This window comes from Ursus arctos, unplaced genomic scaffold (assembly GCF_023065955.2).
Source record: "Ursus arctos isolate Adak ecotype North America unplaced genomic scaffold, UrsArc2.0 scaffold_12, whole genome shotgun sequence".
Lineage (NCBI taxonomy): Eukaryota > Metazoa > Chordata > Mammalia > Carnivora > Ursidae > Ursus > Ursus arctos.
The window spans coordinates 33,888,408-33,910,599 of record NW_026622786.1 but is presented as its reverse complement, the minus strand read 5'-3'; positions in this window follow the sequence as shown (position 1 = coordinate 33,910,599).

Below are 22,192 nucleotides of genomic sequence, written 5' to 3'. Positions count from 1 at the left end.
AATGCTCATGAGGGTCTTCCACAGAATGGAAACTTCATGAGGATGGGAGGTTGGTTTTACTCATTACTATGTCTCAGAGCCTAGAACAGTGTCTGGAGCCAAATGAATAATAAATAAATAAATAAATAAATAAATAAATGAATAAATAAATAAAGCTTTAAAATGCATTGAAAGCAAGTAAAATTAAAAAGAATGAAAGTCAGTTTTATGAACTTGAAGGACAATCTGAGCTTTTGGTTTAGTCACTACACGTTCACAACCCCATTTGTCAGGCCAATCTAGAGTTGCTCAGCCTGTGTGCTAACCTCTTTATCTTTTCTTAGCCCGCAGGCCATACTTCCAGTTCTCACAGAATGGCTTGGGGATAGCCTATTGCTTCAATGGTTCAGTCTAATGACTCATGGTTATTATACATATATATGTGTATATATTATACGTATATACATATATACATATATTATATATATGTATATACCTCTACTAAGTATTACCTGGGGAAAAAGACGACCCTGAGAATGTCACATCTTTGAAATAGCATCCTTTCGAGATAAGATGACACCATGTCCTTCTGTATTCAGCCCAATAGCTCTGATGCCTTGAAAGATAGACCTGTCTCTAGCTCCTTCCTTCAGCAAAGAGCAGAGGGCTCTCGGGCAGTTCTATACACTAGCGACAGAGGTTGACTCAAGGCATCAGAATGAGAAGTATTATGTAGATTAAATTGTATTATTTTCTCTAACATGAGATTAAAAATGGGCCTGTGTACAAAAATGGTTTCACTAATCATTTTGGAGATCAAAGATTTCATTTCCTAAGAGCTCAACCTTCACATCTTTCAGCAAGGACTTACTTTGAACCCTGTTTAATGATGCCGTAGAAGACTTTTTTCTCTTGAACTACAGCTAAAAGACTTGTAAAAAAATGTTGTTTCAACACTGAAGCACTTTAAATGACTGACTCTAACCACAATGTATAAAAAGTATAATTCAGACTTGGCAGAGTGAGCTAAATAAATAGTGATGATAAGCGACCTATCTAACAATGTAGCCGTCGTGTCTTGTCATTAACACAATTATGTCAGCACAGTCAATCAGCACATTGCCTTGACTTTAAAGCCAGGGACTGAATACAGGCTTTTAAAGTTGGAGGGAGCAGAGAGAGAGAAGAGCTATCACACTTAAGCCAGCAATGTGACTTCACAGTTATTCAGGGCTTTTTAAGAAAAACAAGGTTATACATTTACAAAACGCTTTGTTGTTGCAGTCATGCTAAAATTATTCTTATGAGTTCAATACCAACTGTAATAACTCTCTGGCGATCCCAGACAAAAAGAGGGACTCGGATAGCAGCATTCTTTTCACATAGGAGAAACTGATTTACTATCTGAAGAGATAATTAGTGGGATTCCGTTCAGTTTCAAGTGGAGATGAAACGCACGAGAGGTGAGTATGGGATCTCAGAATGGCAATATTCTTGAGAGCTCTCCCAAGCGTTCTGGGCTGAAACACCTCCGTAATGGTGAGCAGCAGGTGACAGCCCCTGCCAGCTTCCTATCACCCATGACAACGGGCAGAGGGACTGAGCCACAGAAAACGGAAGGACATACCTAAGAATCCTCTGTGTTATTTCTTTTCTGTTTAGCTCCGCAATGCTCACCCAGGCTATAACAATCTGTTTGTATCATTTGTTGAAGTGACTTCAATTTCATTCATGGACACAACTAACACGCCACAAAAAAAAAACCACTTGGCATTCCTTTGAGTTTAAGATTGTTTTCTGCAGACTGGAGAAGAGGGCAAGTGTTTTTAAAATTCAGTGAAGACATCTGCCTATCAGAGTTTGAACAATAAATACTATGTTGATGCTTAAAACAGAAGCGGGGGACAGCACGCTGTGCTCGATCAGATTGACTTTTATCCCACAAGTTCTATGCTGTGGGCTATTTCTACAAGTACCAGCCATCGTACTCGGCTCGCGGTGGCAAGCGGGCGATGCTGGCTCTCTGGTGTCCCTGTACCCACAGCAGCCCATCCCCGCCCTCCCGGCACTCCACGTTGTCTCTGGCTTGCTTTGTTTTGCTCCATGTTATTTTGTACCATCTCACATATTATACGTTATGTATTATTTATTTCTTTGCTTGTTAATGTCTGCCTCCCCACCTGGAATACAAGCTTCTAGGAAGCAGGGGTTTTTGTGTTGGCTTCCCTGCAGTATTCTTGGTGCCCAGAGCAGGGCCCCTCCTGTCATGACTGTTCATGGCAGAATGAATGCCCACTCTGGTTTTATAGATGAGGTGATTAAGAATCAGAGAATCTTGCCCAAGGTCACACAGAACTTTAAGAGAAGGAGCTGCCCTTTGAACCAAGTCTGAGGATTGTCTGGTCTTTGCACTGAGCCGCACTGCTTTCAACACAGAGGTTATGTGTTCATTTAAGAACTGACAAATATCAGCTACCAGCTTTATCAGTCTGGGGGCAGATCAAAATCAGGAAAGAAAACTATGGCGAAATTTATTGGTTTCAGGAAATTGGCTTTAATAGTCTAGGTTAAAAAAAAAATTCACCCAGCTTGGGCAGGAAGTGAAATTACTTGTTTATTTCCCAAACAATTCTGAAAAGCAATGCTGAGTTTTCAGAAATAATTTAATGACCAACATGATGTAGTTGAATACAAATTTTAAATATTGTGGGGGTGAGGGTGAGGTGGGGACTACTTTTTATGATATTAAAAATAAAAATATTAATTCCCCACTTCCCGCTCCAACTAACACCATATCATTTTTCACTTCTTCCTAAACATTGGATGGCAGCTTGTTTAACTAAACCAAGGTAGAACTATGTTTATTTAAGTCATGAAGTGTTTTGGGTGGAAATTAGCGAGGCATATCTCAAGGTACTTGGACACTTAACACAAGAGTCAAGGATTTGGGCTTTACTTTGGATATATCTGAAAATCATTAACAATTTCCCATGGACAACAGCGGTTTTTCCAGGAAGAACAAAAGAGAGTTTAGAATGTTTGCCAAGAACCTGAAACAGAACGGAATGAGCAGAAGAGGTCCACCATTTACCACATCATATAAATATTAGGAGGTATGCCCAGCTATCCCATGAAGGGATCATCATATCCATTTTACAGATGAAAATGAAGCTTCTAACAGCTAAAACCCTTGCCTAGGATCACACAGTTCATAAGACGTAGAGCCAGGATTCAAATCCAGATATGTTGGTTGAGAATTTAAAGCTGCTAAGAGACGATATGGTGGCCAAGGAAGTCTTGCAAAGCTACTTTCTTTAGAGCTCATTGCCTGGGAGACTGCCTTAAAATGAGACATGGTATGAAGAGATCCAAATTTTGCAGTTAATTAGCTCTAATAAACAGAAAAACCATGATCCTCAGTTTCCTTTTATGCAACGAGGGGCTAATAATACCGACCTTATAGGTTTGGCATGAAGATGAAAAGAAACGAGATGACAGATGTGTATGAACCGTGCAGGCCCTCGCTGCTCAACACATTTCAGGGCCATCAGAATTCTCTCTCATGCTTTCATCTAGAACAGCCTTTCAACGTCTCTAGCGTGAGCTGAGGGGGAGAGGGTAGCTCTTGCCAAATATATTTAACCACGAATCTCCAACGAGGGATGATACATATTGACAAGGATTTTAACAGAAAGGTAAAAGGAATTTCCTATTTCCCAATTCTCTAAAGTGGGTGAAACTGGCAGAGAGATCTGCCCTTGCTGGCATGGGAAAAGGAGAACACGATGAATTTGGGGGACTGAAACCCCCAAAGCTTGGCAAAAGTGCTCTGTCCACTGTTAACAGTCTTGGGAAATGTCGGCTTTGATAATACTGAAGGAAAAAAAAAAGAAAAAGAAAAAAGACACCCTCAAGAAGAACCTGAGGCTGCACGCTTTTCCACATATAACTGGACTCACCCATTTGTTGAACAATTCCTATATAAGTGACATTGTGCCAAGTGTTTACATGTATTTTCTCTTTATTACAGTTCTGTGAGTTATGCCTCACGCCCATTTTACAGCAAGGGAAACTGAGGCCTATAGACGTGTGGAACTTGCCCAAGTCTGCTCAGCAAAAATAGACCTCAAATCTGGCCTCTGTCTTTAAAGTTCCTGCATGTAACCACTGAGCCATGAAATAAAACTAAACCCTTCAGGTATAAGATATGATTTGATCGCTTCCTACCATCCCAGATAAGGAGATTATTATCATTTGTGGAAGGAGACTACATTTCTTACCCTCCCACCGCCCAGTGACAGGGTGGAGCTGGGCCGCCTGCAAAGGGGATGAGGAACTATGTTTCTGTAGAAGCCTGCCCCACGGGGGTCAACGGTGACGCAAACAACACTGAGGGAGCACCTCCCGAGTCCCCCGTTTCCAGGTCAGAAAGATGAGGGCCAGCCTGCGCTAGGCAACTGCTTATGTAATGAATGGCCTGGAATACAGAGAAAGGTTAGGGATGTAAACTGGAGCGAGGGCTGACTAAGCAACAATTAACAGGGATGTGTTGACAATTTACAAACACTGGCAGTCTGCAAATATCAAGGAGAGAGATTTGCTAAAGCAGAGTAAGAAAAGGTGTAACAAAAGTAAGGCATAATGGTATAATAATTGCTCTTCAAATTGCGTTGAATAAAATTAAGCAAAGAAAAAAAATTAGGCCAAATGTCAAGAAAAACTGCCACCTTGACAGAATTAATATCAGCTGGAGCGTGGAGGGGGTCTGCCTGACTCTGGCTTCAAAGCCCCCCTTTGCAGCGAGGCTGCAGACATACTTCTGCCATTGGAGACGAGCTCCGCTAAGTCCCTGGGTTGGGGCCTTTGGCCAGTGCGGAAGTATTCCCACACAGACTGCTGGGGCACAGCACCCCGTCACCCTCTGGTGCTCCGAGTCTCTCTTTCACGTAGGCCTCTGTGTCTTACAAGTGCCTTTTTATCTATTTCTAGACCTGGTTTCCTCTTTTTACCCCTGTCCTGGTTACTGGTTATCTGTCTTGTGTCCTGAACCTAAATCCCATTTTATGAAGCTCTTCAGCTCTCCCTAAGTGCAGGGACTGTAATTCCGCTCTTTCTAACAAAATTCCCACCTACCAGACAATCACCTGCCTGCTCAGACTAATCCACTGCTTCGGTGGATTTCCTTTGTCAGACTTCATCTCCCTATGAGGAAACCCATGACCTTCACCAACTCTCTTGAGATCTGAACTATCATCCGCAGCATAGGGATCTGTCCCAAGACCTCCCTGCTTAATGTCCTGGGCCAGACTTCTTCCCTGTCTCCTCAGCGAGCCATGGACTCACCCCCAAATTATTCCCATTCTATGGTCTGGATTTGCTTGCGAGCCTTGGCCCTGGTGACATAGTGTGTGTATGTAGCCATGACTGTAGAGATTGAATGGAAGAGTCCCTCAGAGGGCCTTCTTGATTGGGCGGCACTTGAGCTGAGTCTTGAGGAAGAAGTTGTTCATCAGCTTGACAGTGGGAGGAGAGGGCACTGAGAGAAAGGCATTGCAAATAGAGGGAATAGCAAAGCAATGGAAGCAGGACATGGCTTTCAGCTGTAAGCACTGCAGTGCAGCAGGAGGGTGACCTGTGAGATGAGGAACAGCAAAGAACGACGATGGAGAAGTAAGAGGACAAACTGAGAAGGAATTTACATGCCACGTTCAAGCGTTCGGACTTTGTCTTGAAACCAGTGGGGAGACACCGAAATATTTTAATTGGATTAATTAATTTGATCTACTTGCGTAGATTTCTTAGAACCATAATTTAAGTAAATAGAGTGGGAGGTAGAAACCGAATGTGCAGTCAGGCAACCAGGTGGGAGCCTAGTGCAATGTTCCAGTCAAGCGTTGATGAAATAATGAACTCAAGTAAATGGCAGTGAGGGCAAGATAGAGAAGAGTGATCAAAAGGACTGGGAGAAATCTTTTTGAGGTAGAATTGATTAGACCTGGTAGCTTATTAGCCAGAGGAGGTAAGGAGAAAGGAGGAATCTAGAACAAGTCCCAACTTCTAGATTAGACCAAGGGATGCATTCTTCTCTTAAATGAGCAGAAAGCCAGATATGGGATTTCTCCAGGGATACGGTCTTGATAAGACCCAGGGATAAGAGCATAGCACAAAGGGAAATTGAAAGCCAGGCAGGCACTGCAATAAAAATCAATCTGGAGTAGCCAAGTAGAGAGAGAGAAGCTAAGTACTAGACAGTAAACCCAGAACCAGAAGATTCTAAATGGGGGGTACAAGTCAGAGAGATTCTCTGAGCTACTCTGACACCTGCATTATGGGAGGAGAGATGATGAATTCAGTCTGAGACATGCTGAGTGTGAAGTGTCTGTTGGCCAGCCCAGTGGAGATGTTCAGTGCGCAATTGGATTTATGGTCTGGTGCGAGGGAACAAGTTATTAGCATGTAAGCTGGATCTAGTCCGTAGGGACGAGTGAGGTTGCCCAGCATGAATGTACTGTTCTGGGGATAGTTAGCCCATACTTGTGTCCTCTTTCTTGTCCCCTAAGACATTCTAATTCTCTCTCATCATTCTTCTGCCATTAGGAGCTCCTTTGACTTCTGCTTGTTACACTGATCCACTCGCAGCTTCTTTGGAGCCCCTACAATCCTCCCTGAGCCTCCGGTTGCTGTTCTGATCCTTTCTATGCCTCCCCTGTGAGTCTTCAATTATCTCTCAGCTTTTCTGAGTCCCTCAAATCCCTTAAATCTCAGCTGTGAAAAGCATACTATTCTTAGTAGGCATGCCCCTTTTGAAGTCAATGGGAATTTACAAACAACAACAACAAAAAATAAACACGATCCATCTGCCATAAAACATTGATGCAATTTAAGAGAAAACTAGAAGTGGTCGTTCTTAACCATAGCATCTAATCTTTCCTTCTTTTGAAAGGGTAATATCTAGTAAAGATTTCAGATCATATTTTTCCCAATCATTTCTACATTTTAATTTTAATCTAAACTGTTCTCCATTAAAAAGGGATCTCAAGTCAACCGCCCAATGTAATGTCCAGAATTGTACACATGCGTACATGCCCCAAATCAAATTCTATAATTAGTAACTGGGGGGTAAAGGGAAAACAATTTCTGCATGAGTTTTGAGCAACAGAATTTCATCTGATCTTATTACGAATGTTTGTAGAAGTCACACAAAGCCAGGTCTGGAGTCATGAGGTTGATGAACCCTTTTAATGCACTTTTATTAAAGATGCTCATCAAGTCATGTGCCACATTTGAAGACTCAGGTATCCATCAATTACAATTTAAACTTGCTTTGTGTGCTGTGAGACAATGAATTACTTTAACTCATGTTTACAAAACACAGAACGGTATATTGGAAAGGTCCCAAGATTTGGGGGTGGATCTAATTCCACTTCTGAATTCTTTGGAAGCAGTGTGTGTGTGTGTGTGTGTGTGTGTGTGTGTGTGTGTGTATTTTGGAGAAAGAACTACCATTTCATAATCATTCAATGTCTTCGGGTCAACTCCTAAGCTGAGTTACAGATATGATTTCCAATCCTGAACCACTATGAAATATTATCCCATTTTACAGGTAAGAAAACTGAGGCCAGAAAGTCTAAGTGTCTCACATACTTGCAAATTACACAGTAGCTCCTGGATCCAGACTCATGTGCTTAGTGAGACTGCAGTCTTCTCTTTGTACATCACTGTCACTGCTTTTCCTATGCATGGCCTCTTTTGCTAATAAGCTATGTTAAAGCCTTAATGTTGCTAAGCCTCAGTAACTTAATCTTTAAAATGAGGACAATTATTTGTATGTAGAATTATTATGGGGATCCAAGGAAAAAATATATAATTAAGTGCATGGCACATAGTAACTGTTCAGAAAATTTTTTTATTTTTTTATTTTTTATTTTTTTTGGTAGCCGAAAATCTTAGAAGTGAAGTATCTTAGTTTTTGTTAGTGGGATATAGCGTAAGCAGACAAATCAAGAAACCCTCTCATACTCTTCCAAGTGAGAAGGGGTTTCTGCTTCTTAGAAGAGACACTTTTTGTCTGTCTAGAGCTTTCTAGCTGACCCTAGAAGGATGCCATCAAGTGTTCATTCATTCTATAGTAAATAATGGTACTAAAGTTCTTTGTGTGCTCTTATCTTAACTAGTGGTTCACGAATATGTTTGGTTAACTTGTGCCCCTGTTTATCACTGTGCTGCATCAGCAAAAAATCAGTAAGGAACATTAATTATCAAATGTGCCAGTTTTGTGACCATTAAGTACCTCATTAGATTCTGTTTTGGAAATTGCATTTACGAGAATCTTCACAGAAAAGAGCGCAATATGATTGGCGTTGCTTAACCGTAACACAGTCTAAGCAAAATCACTTATTCAATGCACCTCTTTTATTATTATTATGCCACAAAACAACAAAATGATAATTTTTTTCCAAGCATAACCAAAAATAATTTACAACCTCAGCCTCCAAACACATACCTTGTTTAAGGGGAAAATTACAATCTTCATATAAAAAAAAGAAACAACTTTGTAGATTAAAAAAAAAAAGATATATCTTGAAGATCAACCTGTAATTTTTGTTTTGTATTTAAGCTCCTTGTTTGAATGGTGAAACTTGTCTGCACCTATAATCATCCTTCCTCATTGCGCTTGCTGGAATGTGGGCAAAACTGGTCTCTGTTGACAGGTTTTATATCATATTGTCCTTATAGGCACTGATTTTTTTTTTTTTTTTTAGTAGTGGTTAGCATGAAAATCTGATATGCTTCCACTGGGAAGGGCAAAAATAGAAAAGAGAAAAAAATAAATTAAAACTATGTTTAAAATATATGATATTGCCTAACCTTTTCTCCATTAGGGAAACTCTAGCTGCAAAAAAGATTAAATACAAATTTGCTTTGCTTTTAAACCTACTTAAGAAACACCTATCCTATCTGTCCATATAAATTTCAATGGAAAACATGATGACATGCAATTATTAATCTCAATGTACACAGCTATGCCTCGGGGACTCGGTGGTTCATATTTTACTGTTCTGTAATCAAATACAAAACTAATGAGTAAAAATATGCTTTCCCCAATCAATTTCCAGCACCTGGACAAGTGTCTGACAGGGAAATGGAGGGTACGCACACAAAATTCATTCTGCAAAGCTATTAAAGTGTTATCCTTGCCAACAAGTGTTCATTAAACAAGAATGAAGGATCTTTATGCCAGTTTCTTACCAAAGGCTTTTTAATATTTTAATGGAGAGTAAAGACTATTTATCTGAACTCTGATCAGTTAACGTTCAGATCTGTTATGAAGAAACAAGGAGTCCTTTATAATACCTTTCATAAAAATCCACTTTGCAATGCTTCAAATAAAGACTAAGGACTGTAAAAGATTATGCTGCATATAAACAAAATCAGTATCGTTTTGAAATTATATGGTTATCCGTGGAACTCCTTAGTACATTAGAATCATGCTGTATTTTTATTTAAAAAGTGGTTAACAAAATCCGGTATACAGATGGAAAATGGGATTAGAGGTGGCATCTCAGCCATGTGACTTTATCCTGGCCCCAGAAAGCTGGTAGCACAGTTAATGGGGCAGATGATGGGAGTGGAAGGCTCTTCTGCCATCTAAGACTTGAGAAAGGAAAGGAGGGGAGGAGAAGGGAAAGAAAGGGAAGGGAAGGGAGGGGAAGGGGATAGGGAGGGGAAGGGAAGGGAAGGGGGAGGGGGAAAGGAAGGGGGGGAGGGAAGGGAAGAGAAGAGAAGGGAAGGGAGAAGAGAAGCCAAAACATCAGTGTGTCGTGATAGAAAGTACTTTTCAAACCAGGATTCAAATAGATACACTCTCTACCTAGGAGTCAAAATATATGAACACACACAAAACAAAAAAGTTGTGAAATAAAAGCAGTCTTTAGGGGTTACAATACAGTTCCTCTAAAGCAACGTTTTAGTGCCACGTTGCTCTTCACATTCATTGTTATCACCTAATTCTACTGTAAAAAGATATTCATATATCCATTTATGCATACATGTATGTACACAGACACGTAGCACACGCACACACATCTGAGTGTTGGAACAGATATTGAGTCTGGAGGCAGGGATCTAGACCTTGGCTATCAGATACAGGGACAGTTTTCAGGGCTTTACCCACGATGCCTGTGTTTGCCACACGCTAAGCTCAGCCGTGGGCATGCCTAGGAGGCACCCAAACAGATAAGATAGAGCAGGAGCGAGATCTCGTCTAACTTAATTTTTTTCTTATTACAAAAAAAAAAAAGATTAATAAGAGTAATAGCAATAATGGTAATAATAATGCTTAAGCTAACACTTAGTATGTGCCAGCACTGTCCTAAGATCTTTACCTTTATTTCTAAATGACCCAGTGAAAGGCGAACTATTATCAACCTTATTTTCCAGAGGAGGAAAGTGAGCCTTAGAGCATGCGCTGCTTCGTACAGGGGCCCGATACACATGCGGGCTGTCTGCGCTTGACAACCAGACATTTGGCCAAAAGCATTAGGAACGAGAATTAGAACAGGTGATGCTACTTTGTATTCCTTGCACCTGCATTACCAAAGTGGCTGAGAGCCCACAGGGAGGGGCATGTTTTCTGGGAATGCACCCTATGAAAAGCAGAGGGTGGGAGGCTGGGGTTGCTGACTTCCCTGTGGCCTTGCACAAGTTGTTAGAGGCTGGGTTTATGCTTGGGTAAACTACGATAATAATGTAAAATAGAAAAGGGCTGGGAGAAATATTGAGCAATATGCTTTTTGGAGTATTTTGAGCTCCTCAGATGAAGTGTGAACGTGTTGGAGAAAGATACAACAGCACCCCTGGTAAATTCCCACCTGGACCCGAAGTGTCTGTAGGAAGGCTCACAGGTGACCAAAGACACGTTTCAGAACTTACCTCTCAGTATGTTGGAATCTGTTTGTTATATGACCTCCACTAATGACATGTAGGCAATAGGAGCCTATTTTCTAAATGTGAGAACCTTACATCTCAGGTTTGAGTTTCAAGTAAAGTCTTTATAATGGGACTATACAAAGTGGGAATATATATATATACGTATATATATATATAGTGTATATATACACCATATATATATATATATATATATATATATATATATATATATATACATACACACATATGAGAAAAGAGAGAGGAGTCAGGATTTGGATTAATGAATTTGACATTCAGGCCAATGGCCTATTTAAGTCCCAGGGAAAGCACATTTATAGGCCAGTGGTTTTAGATTGTAAAGAACACTTGTTCCCCCAGTTGCAAGGGACTGTCCCCCTCCCCCTGGTCTTTGTGCATGAAATCATTCAGCTGTTAAGACTGAGGTACAGCGAGACCCAAAACTTTACATCCTCACCAAAACCATCTGAAGCCAATACCATCTCCCATAACTCACAGGCAGACAGCTTTCAATGTGAAAAGCCAGCAGGAATGTTAGCACTGATGTCCATGAATAAATAGAAGGTTCTGATCTTCCTCCTTGTAACAAGAAGGATCTGAATTTTAAAAACCATAGGGAGAAATAATGACTAATAATTTAGAAAACCCCACCAGCAAGAAAATGCTGGTAAAGAGGGGATGAGTGGCTAAATGTGATTTTTTTTATAAACATATACATATACACTGTGGAATGAGAACAAGGATTTTGATTTTATTTATTTAACTTACTTAACAAACGGAGAGTGTGCCTTGCTATGTGCCAGGCAGTGTTCTAAGAACTGAACAAATATTAACTCATCAAACTTTCTTTTTTTGATGCACTATTAAGCCTAAAAGATTGTTTTATTTTGAAACCTGGAACAGAGATAAGGTTGTCTCTGTACATTAAAATGTCTTGCCTTATAAGGAAGCGTTTGACTGCACTAGATTAAACTCATAAAAGCTAATGAAGAGTCCTCCTTAATACACATTTCTTTTTTCCTGTTTGGACTTGAAGTGACAACATTACAGAAACACCCTGCAGGTCTTTATCTAAATAGCATCCTATAAAACAATGTCCTCTTGTCAGTCACCACTAATTCAGCCCAGTCAAGCTATAAATCTGTCCAAAGGCCAGCAAAGTGCTTAACTTGGCACATCACTAATAAAATTAGGAATGCGGGTTTATTACATGAACCTTAAGTAGGTTTGGCCAAGATATTAAGATTTTTGCTTATGGCAACCATAGCTAATGTGGATTGGTATTTTCATTATAACACACCCCACAGCATTTCCCAGTACATCTCAGGTTTCCAAATTAGAGACTAATCTTCCATGCTCTCACACTCACTGGTAGGTGCTGCAGCCCGAGCCCCATCGCTAAAGCCTCACGCACTTTAGGGTACTCAAGAATGGTAAAGACTTTTCAATAATGCTAATTCTGCTGAATAAAATTAGAGCAAATTAATTAATACTTCTATTAACGTAACCTGATTTCACTTTGTTCGAGAACAGAAGCACTTACAGGCTTTTAACATGCGTTCAGAAATATCATTTCAGCTCAGGGCAATTTTGAGAAGTGATTTATAAGCAGTTGCAAATGCTTCTAAAATGGTAAGATTTGAGAAAGCCGAAGGTACGTTAACCAAGTTGTCCTGCGGTCTTGGGTGTTTTATTTTATTTTTTAAATTACGGAGGAACAATAAACATATCCTCGCTCCTGAACCAACACTTACTGTGACGGCCTTTATTTGCATAGTGATTTAGTTTGCAGAGTGGGCTCCTGGGCTTCTCCGGGACGACTCGACAAGGTGGCTGTTGCAGGCGTTATTCTCATTTTCCAGACGAGGACTCATGCAAGGACCAGAGTGCAACGTGGGAGTCGGCTCTCTACTTCATGTCAAGAATGCCTCTCAACAGAATTCTTATGAATTCTTACAGAAGCTTATCACGCCCTTTGGTTCGGTAAACCGCCTAGAAAGGCGGTGCATGCGGCGGGGCGCAGGCGCGTGCATGCGGGAGTGCGCAGGCGCGTGCATGCTTCACCTGTTTGTTTCATCTTACTATATCCGTTTTCCCTGATCTGTGCGCTGTTTGAACCTTCCCTTCCCAATGACACCAGCTTCCTTGGACTTTCCTTTCTTACCAGGCCCGTTGAGAGTGCCAGCATTGGCCACCTACTGCAGGGGGAGATGAGAAGCTCTCCGTTGCATGCCACAATCTCAAAAACCTGGAGATGGGCAAAGTCGCTAAAGTTCACTTCATGAAAAATACAGCACAGCACAGAGAGCAAGTATGATTGATGCCTGCGGAGCAAACTGTTTATCAGACAAACACATTTTGCAAACTTTGACATAAATTGTTAAGTTGCCTTATCACTCAGACAATGTAAGACTAGCATCTTTGTAGGAACTTCCCCCAAACTCTTTAATGACCTCTAAAAAGCTTTATCTTATCGTGATCTGATTTGCTACTACAATAAATCATTTACACATAGTTTAAAAGAAAAGCTAGTATGGGACATATGGAGTCATTTTCCAAATATAAGAAGGCTTCCTCACTTGTCTGGCTCTTGTGAGTTCTGAAGGCCTGAGGAAGCACTCAAGATGCTGATACTAGAATATTCAACAGGAGTCGGAGGGCTGTAGCCTATTTGGGTCTAACTGGAGGCTAATTACACATTTGGTAAATCACACAGGCCCTTCCGTTTCCCTGCTTCCTGCTTTCTGACTTAAATTACTGATGGCAGGGGTGGGAATAAACAAAGGGAGTTGAATTATTCAATTTGTAGTGTTTCTGATATTTGAAAATTAAAATATCTGGAGGTGGAGGGATACAATTGGCCTTTAGGATTCTAGTGTTTAAATTGTGGGTTGGCCTTACACAATCTCATTCAATTCAACCAGATCAGTAAATACACATTTATTGAGCACCTACTATGAGCCAGATGTTGTGCTAGGCATGAGGGATATGACAGGAGCATAGCACTGCTCCCAAAGGATCCTTGATAAACCTTTATCCTTGATAAACCACAACTATTCAACACATGCCCTTCTTCACCTCTAAGAGGACTCAATGACCTAAGTAATTTTCAGGTCTTTCTAATTTTTGTGTGGATGATGATGATGACAGTTTTGCCAAATCTTTTCTATTTGCTCCTCAGATATTTTCCGCTCTTCTTCACCCAATTCTCTGCCCTGGGAGAGTGAGGATGGGCCATTCTGTCCTTTGGCTTTAGTTGTGTCTAGTCAATGGGAAGTCCCTGTGGTGGAACAGAAGGAGGGAGAGAGAGAGATCAAAATATTTGTTCTTCTGGCTCATCAATTTGCAGGGATGACTCAAATTGGCCGTGTCCCTCTGTGGAAGGTCCCTGGTTTTTTCCAGATAGTGTTTCTCTGTGCCTCTCTCTCACTGGATCCCAGTAACTGGCCTGTCCCATCCCTTTGGGCAAGAGTATGGCAAGATCACCACTGTTACTAGCCCCAGGGCACTGTACTATCCCTGTGGCTTCCTTACACCCCACCCATTAATTTTAATTAGTAAATTGTCTGCAAGTCTGCTTACTTTGAGGGTGCCATCTGTTTTCTGCCAGGGCCCTGGTTGGTATACTACAAGACTTTTTTGTCCATTGAAATTGATTTTTGAAATCTTGAGAAGTCAGTATAAGGCAGAAATTCTGAGGAAGGGTTGGAGGCTATATTCATTCCTGTAACAGTTTAGCCATTTTCTTTGGCATAGGAAAGGCATTCTAACATTTAATTTAATAAGGCTGACAGGTGGAATATGATGAGGAAATCAGGAGCCACAGTAATTTGGCGAGGCTGAACTGCATTTCCCAGAATTCTCTTCCTGTATGTTACGGGCAATGGTGGGCCACAGTTGGAGGATGGAACTGGAACAGTGGTCACGTTGTTTTATATTTCAAAAGCTCAGGGCAGGATTGCCAGGCAATTTTGCAGCTCACGCTCCTTTGTCTAGTTAGGATTTGGCTTACTTCACTGGTGTGGGATAGCAGCAGGGCCTGCAACTACTCTCTTTCTCTGGGTTTTCCTTCAGCTTCCTCAGCTCCTGGAACAGGTGTTAAGCTCAATCACGAGGGGAACTAACTTCTGCGAAATATGATTATCATCAAGGTTGTAGGGCATGAAGAACTGATAGGGGTTCTCGTGCAGAGAACTGACGTGTGGCTTCCAACTTGGGTTGGCAGGTACCAGGTTGTTCTCGCTCTTCTACTTGTTACATCCAACCTCCTTTCTCAATTCCCTGCCCCTAGGACTTCAACCTCCAGCATAAAATGTAAAGAGAGCAGCGTTATATAGACTGTTCGCTTGCTCCCTTAATTGTATAAGAAGGAAATCCCCATAAAAAATTTCTTTCTTTCTCCTCCTGTCCTACATGTGTGTATATTTAACATATATATATATATAATATACATAAGACCTTGCAATGTATATATTCATTATATATATCTATGTCTGTCTGTCCTTATCTATCTATCATCTATCTATCTATCATCTTGTTGGTTCTACTTCTCTAAGTTCATCCTGACTTATATACTGACTAAGGCTTTTTAGTAGTCTAAGCTTCAGGCATGTCCCTTCAGAGTTGGATCTGTTTTTCATATTGTCAGCCAAGAACACATTAACCAAGACTGAACCTTGACTATCATGCCAAAAGCAAAGAAACACTTCTTCCTAAAATAGTTCATTTGGCAAAGGGACATTAAAAAATGGGTAGGATTTTTTAACTGGGAAATTGTATAAAAATATCTAAGAGGGGCTAATAAACATACCTGTTGGCTTACCTTGAACCCTACCCTAGAGATGCCCCAAAAGGAGACTGAGGTCAATGGATCTGAGAAAACAAAACTGTGTGAAACCCCTGGGAATAAAGAAAATGTTTGGATCAGGGTGTTTGTATGTGGGGAAGGTAAAGATGAGCAGCCCAGAGTGGACAAATATTTGTGTAATAGTGAAGTAATAGGCTGGGGGTGAGATTCTTAAATGTACTTATTACCTATTCCAAAACCACCATGATGAGAAAAATATTAGTAATTGCAGCCCAGTGACAGCCAGAAAGACAGGGTGACATCAAGATGATACAGAGGTCTGGTTGAATTGGAGAGTGGAAGGCCATGGGTATAGCCATTATTCGCCTTCTTAAAAATACGAAACTATTAGAGGTATGCAAGCCAAGAAAGATAAAAAACGAAAGCTATGCATTTTTTACACATGAAGTGGAATTAATGGGCCAAAGAGAACATGAATCATGAATTTAAAATAATCATAATAAACATCCTGAAATATATAAGTTGGTATATTGATAACATGAAATAGTTACAAATGATAAAGAGAAATCAACTCAAAATCTAAGGAAAATATGGTAGACCAAAGAACTTCACAGACATGTAAAATGGCAGACACATCTCAAAAATAAATTAGTGAATTGGAGGATCACGTCAAGAGGTTCTCTCAGCAGACAAAAAGGAGGCATAAAAGAAAAGTTAAAAGATACAGAGGATAAAAGAGGAGATACCAAAATATGAGTAATAGAAGACCCAGAAGGAGAGGTACAAGTAAATGAGAGAAAAAATATTTGATGAAATATCCAAGAATTTACCAGCAACAGAAATGAAACACATTTGATTAAAAAGATCACATTTCCAAACAAGAAAGATAGCAGGGGGAAAATCCTTACACCTGAATACACGATAGCTAGGTTTAAAAGCATCAAAGTCAAAAAGTCAAGTCTCAAAGTTGCTAGAGAGGAAAAGCAGACCAGTAGAAAGGAAAGTGCTTGAGTGACATCAGACTTCACTGAGCAGAGAAAAAATAGTCAAGAAAATAGGGGTCATAAAGAAGATTTGTGTTCTGTCTCTAATGCGGTATTGTCAGATGCAGAGTCATGAAAGCTACATTTACTCTCCCCTTCACTGTAGCTCTGTCAGCACAGGAGCCCGGAGAGAGTGAAGGCTGCGTGCTGGCAGCCTTTCCTTACGCACTGGCTTACTCAGACTGTTCCCCTGATGGCCTGGGGGGTGTTCGTCAGAGCCTCTTCATCTCCCCACTTTGCCTGGAGCAAAGAAAGTGTTTCAGTAAATGCTTCCAAATTTGCTGTACTGGTCTAAAAGTCCATGATATTTCTTCTCTATTGAGAATTTGATCAATTAAACCAACTCAACAAATTTAACCAATAAACTATGGAAATGGAATAAACCAAACCTATCCCATCAACAAATGTTTATTATATATAACCCAAAGCACCAGGTCCTATGAAAATGTCAGCATGGATGAAGTCCGACTCCTGAAAAAAAAAAATGTAGGACTTAATGGCTTATATGCAAAAAGTGAAGGTACAACATATCTTAAGTCACAAGCAGGGGAGGGAGAAGCCTGATTCAGGAATTCAGAGGAATGAGGCATCAGCTTCATTCAAAATGATAAGGGAAGTCTTCATGGAAAGAATGGCATTTAACTTGGGGTTCTGAAAAAATGATAAGATTTCAAGAGGCAACAAACTGTGCTTGGATTCCAGGTGGAAGAAATAGCAGAAGCACAGGAGAAAAGAGTCTGAAACCTTCAAAAAGCCAAGTGTGGCTGGAAGTGAGGGTGCACAGAGGATAATAGTAGATAAGTCTGAAAAGACTGGGAAGGTCCAGATTACGGAGGACTTCAAAGCAAGCCCAGGGAGCCGGACTAAATATGGTGGGTCTGTAGACTACTGAAATTTTATGAGCCAGGGGAGAGCATGGTGAAAACCAGGGGACTGAATGAAGCTTAATTTTGCACCAATAAAACATAGATATTGGTTGGAGAAATCCTAGCGTCAGAAAGAAGACCGCACTAATTTGAGTAGAGAAATAATTAGATCACAAACTAGGAAGATGGTAATAGCCAAGAAAAGGAGGCATGTGACAGTGACAACTCAGCTATTGGTCAGGTATGGATTTGTAGAAAAAGAGAGCTGGATGGCTGATGGGCTTTCTGCAAAACATCTGCAACTCCTGGAAGAGAAGGCATCATGTCTTATCTTTATTTCAGTGGATGGGAAGAAAGAATATATATGTGTGCATTTTTTTTTCCATTCAAGAACCAAGTCACAGTTTTTTTTTTTTTTTCATGAAAACGTGTTCTTTACAACTGTTGGACTAAAAAGTATTTTATCCAAAGGATCCAGATAGCTTGAATTTCTACCTCTCTTCTTCAGCTGCCAGACAATGACAATGCCAATCCCGTTTGATTATTTTGAGTTAATTACCTTTCATAAAGTTTAATTTAACATTTTGAAAGCCTAGAAGCAGCCAAAACTTGCCTTGAGTTCCCAAATCTTCCCAGGCATTTGGATTCGTGAAAACTGTAAAGACCAAGGCGGGGGTGGAATCTTGTTTTGCAAGAGAAAACTCACAGTGAGCAATATAAAGTAGATTTACTTCAATTTAATATGGATAATCATATGCAGGTCTAGAGTCTTTATATTTCATAGCTCTCCTTAATTTCACATCTTCCTACTGCAGACAGCACAGACATAAAACATTTCATCACAGTGTTTAGGGATTTGTTTTTTCCTTAAAAGAAAAAAAAAAAAAAGAAGGGAAAGGGAAAAAAAAAAAAGTTCTTCCCTAATAGCATATACTCTCCAAACTACCAGTTATATTATTTACAACGATGTTTTCTATGTCAGGGTTACAAAACTGCACCGACGTGTCTAACTGAGAATCAACTGAGAAATGCACAACGAAGGGAGAAATACTAGACACAGCGCTACGTTTTTTTGTCGCTGTTTTGTTTTTGTTTTCAGGCCTCATTTTAAAGATAAGTGTTACTGATAAAATGAACATTTTACTACTAAATATTTGCCATGATGCATTTTAATCACATCAATTGCCAGCTCTTCGCTCTAAAGGAACAAGCGTTATCACCCCTTTTAGAATTTGCCATGTGTCTTGCCTTCCTTTAAACGTGAGCACAGTTAATGCGCACATGGCGGGGTGGGGCCTGGGTGTGCGCACACACCTGCACACATGTATACACAAAGAATCTACTGCAGATCACCAACCACCCTGGTTATCAAAAGTTAATGGACTCTGAAATTGATACAATTCCAATATTGCGGCTCATAAAAATCAGGGTGATATTTTATTTGTGACCTACATCATTCACATTTAAGATCCAGAGGGAATTAGGACACCCTTCTGCATTTCACCTACATAGCTGCTTCTTTCATTTTTTGGACGGTGTTCTTTTTTACATCGTGGTAAGATACACGTAATATACAATTTGCCATCTTAACCATTTTAAGTGCACGGTTTGGTAGTGTTAAGAACATGTACACTGTTGTGGAACCAGTCCCCAGAACTCTTTCCTCGTCATGCAAAACTGAAACTCTACACCCATTAAACAATTCCCCATTTACCTCTCCCCTTAGGTAACCATTCTACTTTCTGTCTCTGTGAGTTTGACTACTCAAGGTACTGCGGAGGAGTGGAATCATACAACATAGTTTTTTTTGTGACTGGCTTATTTCACTTAGCATAATGTCCTCAACGGTCATCCCTGTTGTACTATAGGTCAGTGTTTCCCTCCTTTTTAATGCTAAATAATACTCCATTGTATACATGTACTGTATTTTGTTTATCTCTTCGTCTGTTGATGGACACCTAAGTTGCTTCCACCTTTTGGCTATTGTGAATAACTTGCCATGAGCATGGGTGTACAAATATCTGCTTGAGCTCCTGTTTTCACTTCTTTTGGGTGTATACCTGGAAAGGGAGTTGCTGGATCGTATGGTAGTTCTAGTTTTAATTTTTTGAGGAATTGTCAAACTGTTTTCCATCGAAATTGCACCATTTTCTATTCTCACCATCAGTGCACAGAGGTTCCAATTTCTCCACAACCTTGCCAACAGTTGTTATCTTCTGTTTTTCTTTTTTTTTTTCTTCTTTGATAGTAGCCAACCTAATGGCATGTGTCTTGCCTTCCTTTGGGCGTGAGGTGGTAGGTATCTCACTGCAGTTTTGACTTACATTTCCCTGGTGATTGGGGATGGTGCACATCTTTTCATGTGCTATTGGTCTATATGACGCCTTTTGACTTACTGACCAAAACAAGCATGAAGGCAAGGATGGGAAACACAATTCCTAAATTTCTCAGGACTTTGGAGTAGCAATCAACAAACATTTATTGAGTATATTCTCAAGAGGAGGCTCTGGGCTAGGGTTAGAGATTTTTAAAAATAAATAAAATGGAGGACTTGGAGAGGAGTCTGCCTGCAGGAATGTGGTGGGGAAGACAACATGCGTGTAGTAATGCGGTGACCCTCCTTGTGACCGCGGATGCCTTGGGGAATTCCTAGCACTGGGACATGATATGCCACAGCTTTCCTATTTTTTTTTTTAACAAATGAATAAACTCATTCTTCATATATGTGATCTTCAAAAGAACACTCCAGAGCAAACTTTTTATGCTTTTTCCAAGCGATGAGCTTTACATACACTACATATGTGATCATCATACACTACACTCTTGTAAGTCTTCTGAAAACAGTTGCCTTTGAAGAGGTGTGAATTTCCCTTACTTTCCCTAAAAGGGTGTTAACTTCAAAAGGCGACCTGGTGAGTGTTAAAAAATTAACACATTTAAGTCAGTAGCCAAAACATCACCCGCGGATCTGTGAACCTGAAGCTGAACCGGTAGACTGAGCTGATGCCGATTTGGATGCCAGAAAAGTCATCACTCAGCACTAATCTGCACCAATGGAAATTTGCTCTTCCCTTAGGTTAAGGAGAGGAAAGGATTTGGAGGATGGTGATGTTAGCAGGGCATAAAAGCAGAAGGCAGCTAGTTATAAAATCTTCTAGACCCTTCTAACCCCTTAAACTTGCTTTAAAAGCTGCTTTACTGCAGAGAATGTGCACTTTAGCTGGCAATCATAAAAAGAAACCTCTTTTTATTAACAGCGGAATTGTTTATTTGTGGAGAAAATTGACTGGAATATCTTTGCTGGGCCCCTTCCTCTCCCTTCTCTCCTTGCTTCTCATCCAGTCAGGACACAAACATAGACATTTTTTTCCTCGGGTTCCCTGTCCCTTCGTATGGCATCTCCCAATATGTTGCTTGGCTCCCCTTTTCTCTGCGTAGCCCTTGTTCGGAAATGATCTTAACTACGAGATTCTGGTCAACACAAGTATCGCAAATGCAGAAGTACTGCTGTCAGGCTCACATCGGGGACTTTGAAGGCTAAAAGGAGCTGTCTGAGGGCGCCTGGATCTACCCTCCTGCCTCCGGGCACGACTGCACTTAGCGGATGCCATTCCAAAGGCTTTCATGCCACATAGAGGCAAGACATCACAGTCTGCTTGTGAAATACTAGGGAACATCAGGAGCAGAAAAAGAAAGCTGGTGTGTAACAGAGGTACTGAAAAAAAAGTTTTTAAAATACAGGTTTCTAAAAGAATTGGAGATCAAGAGGCCATGACCCAGGCTGCAGATTTGCTAAAGCTCCGAAGTAGTAGATGGTGCATGAGAGTTTCTAAAAGGGAAAGATCTGGGGGGGGAGCCATCTCCTTAGTCACTGCTCGCAACTCTGACAATCACACACACGGATCCAAGCCCTGTAAGCCCACTGCTTGCTTGCCTGGGAGATGCGTTTCTAAAAGCTATCCCCACTCATTCACCAGGTCGGTCTTCTTTCATTCAACAGAGATTTATTAAGTGCTACCGGCCCGTCAGGCACTTTGCTGGGTGCTGAGAGTAGGGGGATGGACATGACCCATTAACTCCAGGAAGGGTCTCCAGGTCTAGGAGCAAAGGCCCAGCTAAATGTGAACCTCGGTGCAAGGTGATGGGCACAGCAGCAGCACCAAGGTGGGCTAGAAGCGTGCAGGGAAGAGAGACACCGTGTCCCTTGGTGAGTCAGTGAAGAAGATTTTGGAAGTTTTTCTTTGTCATTTTATTATTATCTGTCTCCTGATGCGTTTCTCCATTAGCATTTTCACTGGCCCAGGGGGCCTCTTCCCTTCTCCACCTCTTCTTCTGCTTTGGGTTTGGAGCCCAGGACAGAGACAACCGAGGGATATGAGGGATATATGCTTCGTTTTATTTAATTTGTTAGTACATATTAATATTTAGTGGGCTCTTACAACGTGCCAGCCACTTTCCTAAGCACTATACATGACTTAGGCTATTTTGTGTCCCTCGTAGCCTCCTTATGAGGTAGGTCCGTTTTCCATCATCGTTTGATAGCCGAGGAA